This window comes from Salvia splendens, chromosome 4, assembly GCF_004379255.2.
Source record: "Salvia splendens isolate huo1 chromosome 4, SspV2, whole genome shotgun sequence".
NCBI lineage: Eukaryota > Viridiplantae > Streptophyta > Magnoliopsida > Lamiales > Lamiaceae > Salvia > Salvia splendens.
In genome coordinates, this window is record NC_056035.1 from 28797903 (window position 1) to 28801434 (window position 3532).

The following is a 3532-nucleotide window of genomic DNA, read 5'->3' on the forward strand; positions in this document are numbered from 1 at the left end:
AGGAAGAATCCAAAAAAATTCTTTTTGTGTTCCAAGGTAACAATGCGTTTCCATATATGAGGCACATTTTTTTAGCATGTTGACATCCATAACTAAGCGACGCATGTCCCTCGTAAATCTTTCAAATTAATGAAATGTATTAACTTCATGCATCTCTAGACGCATGAACGAATGAGGCTCAAGCGTCTTCCAATGGAATAGAATCAAGAGTTTTGAGCAGTCAAAGAAGAAGCAGATGAAAATCGTTCCAAGGTAACAATGCGTTTCCATATATGAGGCACATTTTTTTAGCATGTTGACATCCATAACTAAGCGACGCATGTCCCTCGTGAATCTTTCAAATTAATGAAATGTATTAACTTCATGCATCTCTAGACGCATGAACGAATGAGACTCAAGCGTCTTCCAATGGAATAGAATCAAGAGTTTTGAGCAGTCAAAGAAGAAGCGGATGAAAATCGCATGAAGCTCATACGTTTTACTCCCTCCGTATTTTAAAAATAGCAACTCTTTACATTTTAGTCTGTTCATTAAAAATAGCAACTTTCAAACTTTCTATTTTAGGAAATCTGTATACCCCTATATATCAATTTATTTCCACTAATAAAGTAGACCTCATAATCCACTAACATTAATTTTTCTCTCCCTCTCTCTTACTTTACTACTTTTTTCTCTCCCTCTTTTAACTTTACCAATTTTTCTCTCCCTCTCTCTTATTTTACCAAATTGTGCATTAAACCCCATGCCGTTTCAAATGTTTCTAACTTTAGTATTAATCTGAAAGACACATAAGGAACATGCGTCTCTATAAAAATTTGAATGGAACGTTTTAGGAAATGTTTTAAAATAATCGTATCATTGAAATATTATTGATATACTCTATGTATTAATACACTTCATATTTATTACTAGATGTTTGTAATGTTCATGTAGGAAATGGTGTTTATTAGTAACATGTTTACTAGAGAATTATTGCTCGGAAATATAAATACAATAATCAAATTAATAGTGTTGTACTCAGAGCTGGGTAAATATACCGAAAATATGGTATATCGATCGTATTGTACCGAAAAATATCAAATTTTTGGTATACCGAAATTTTTGGTACGATACATACCGTATCGTAAGTTTTCGATACGATAAGGATATGAATTTTCTTATACTGCGGTATACCGTTTTATATCGAATATACGATATATATCGATATTATCGGTATACCGAAATATATCGAAAATCAATATGTATTGAATTATCGATACATACCGTTTATACTGATTATAATAATAATATAATTAACTTTTTTAAGGTTAATGTTTAAAATATATAAATAGATATCCATTTAATTTCGATATATCGTTCAGAACGGTATACCGAAGTTCTGTATGATATACCGAAATTTCAACGGTAACGGTATAGATATTATCTATACCGAAATTTCGGTATACCGAAACTTTCTATACGAGAATGATATGAAATTCTTTCATATCAATATTTTCGATATGATAACGATACTGTAACGACCCGCTAAGCCGATATTATTATAAACTATATTATTATTAGCTTGATTATATATATAATTGACTTTTATGCGATTTAAATCCGAGCTACGATAGATTGTCGTCGTTGTTTGTTTGACGATAGGGAAGTGAGTAGAAAACATATATATATATTACATCTATATGAATATAATAAATTTAATAATTAAGGTCCCACAATCAAAATGTTAAATGTCCGATACATCCAACAAAAGTCCAAGGAAAATTTAATTTATACATCATATATTTTAAGAAAACGGGTACTTCAACGCGAATGGCCACGAACTTGAAACTATTATACCTGCACCAAAATTTAATAAACAAGTGAATGAATCAATAAACAATTACTTAAATAATTAAATAAATAAATAAATAATAAATAAATAAATATATTAAATAATGGAAGCAGATCCTAGAGGATCAATTTACAGACAGCTCATTTAATGCTGCAGATAAAATTTGTATCATACAATATTCTCCGACAGATGAGAATATTTGTGATAAAATTCTGTCAGACCACTTGCTATCTTCACCCCTAAATACTATCCTTTTCACCTGCCCCACCATTCGACCAAAGTTTATTCACATCAACAAAAAAAACAAGAGAGAAAGGAAAGGTAGCAGAGATCCTTCCACCAAGCATAAAGGAAGGTCCAAAAAGAGAACCAACAAAATAACAACGAGTCACTTTAGGTGAGTATCATCAACACCCCACCTTCTTTCCACATATTACAGCATATTTCACATAGGAAAAACATGTCTATGTCAAAATACAAACCTAGTATCCAGAATTTAAAGAACACCAATTTAGCATCAATATGTACTTCATGTGGACAATTTTAGAGCCTCAAGGACATAGTTGCTATAGCATCCCAAGAACATACAAAAAATGCAGATTCTCTCAATTAAATATAGGAACTTTTCTTGAACCAATCTGTAAATCTGCCGAAGAACTTCCGGCAGCGAGCTCGGCACTCCCTCGCCGACGATGGCAGCCCACGCTCCAAAAACACATCTGTCCTTTTTCATTCCTTGAATCCGGAATTTTGAATATAATCAACAAAGTTTATCATCAAAGAAAAATATATATAAAAATAATAACTTTTAAAAAAAATGAAAAGAGAGGGGTGGAGGAACTAACTTTCCGACCACCCTACCTATCGAGAGACGGCGTCGGCGGCTGGGTGGGGAGATCCTCGACGACAACGGCTAGGGCGGACCCGCGATGATGGCGGATCCGCAGCGGCGGCGGCGGTGCGGCGAACCAAGAGAGAGAGAGAGAGAGACGGAGCGTGCAGACGGCGGACTTCCGGGAGAAGGACGACGAAGCCGCCGCCTGTGCATGCACGGCGGCGGCGAATCTGGAAAGCCGGAGGGGGGGATGGCTGCGCGACGGCGTGAGGCTGAGAGAGAGAAGGGAAAGAAGAGAGGGAGAGAGACGCGAGGGAGGAGGGATGCCGCCAGAGCAGCGGCGCTTGCGGGTGGCGACGGTGAGGCTGGTGGCGGCGGAGTTCAAGTGGGAGAAAAAGGTTGTCGTTCTTTTGGAGAATGAGGGAGGAAGGAAGAAGACTTAGTTTTACATAGGGTTTCTTTAAATTGGGCTCAAGCTTTGGGCTAAAGAATTAAATGGTTGTGGCCAATAATCTAATTAGAATTGGGCTAATGATAATTCATTTGGGTTGAATTAGTGAAAAGAATAAATCTGGGCCCAATTCCCTTTAATAGATGAAACTGCAGTAATGTATTTTAGTCCAGTTTCGAAAATAAGAACTAATTTTGGAGGAATTTAATATTAAATTTTAGCCTAAGTTTTAAAATAAGATTTCATTAATGTTTACTTTAATTATTGTATTATGATTTCTTCAAATGATGTAATTAAACTAAAATAATTGATCTTGGAATTAGTTTTAGAGTTTTACGTTAAAATTTTAGTGACACATGGAGTGTCACTTAGTCGGAGCCCGAAATAGCAACAAAGTAGTAATAGATAATGTAAG

The 3532-nt window shown here is 35.3% G+C and overlaps 1 long non-coding RNA gene across 1 annotated transcript; it reads right to left on the bottom strand.

Annotated features, from left to right (window-relative positions):
* Positions 1–1676: 1676 nt before the first annotated feature.
* LOC121798574 lies at positions 1677–3068 on the bottom strand. Its single transcript, XR_006050071.1, has 2 exons — positions 2693–3068; positions 1677–2566 (listed from the first exon to the last, which is right to left on the bottom strand). It is a non-coding gene; the product is annotated as an uncharacterized LOC121798574 (long non-coding RNA).
* Between the last annotated feature and the right edge of the window lie 464 nt (positions 3069–3532).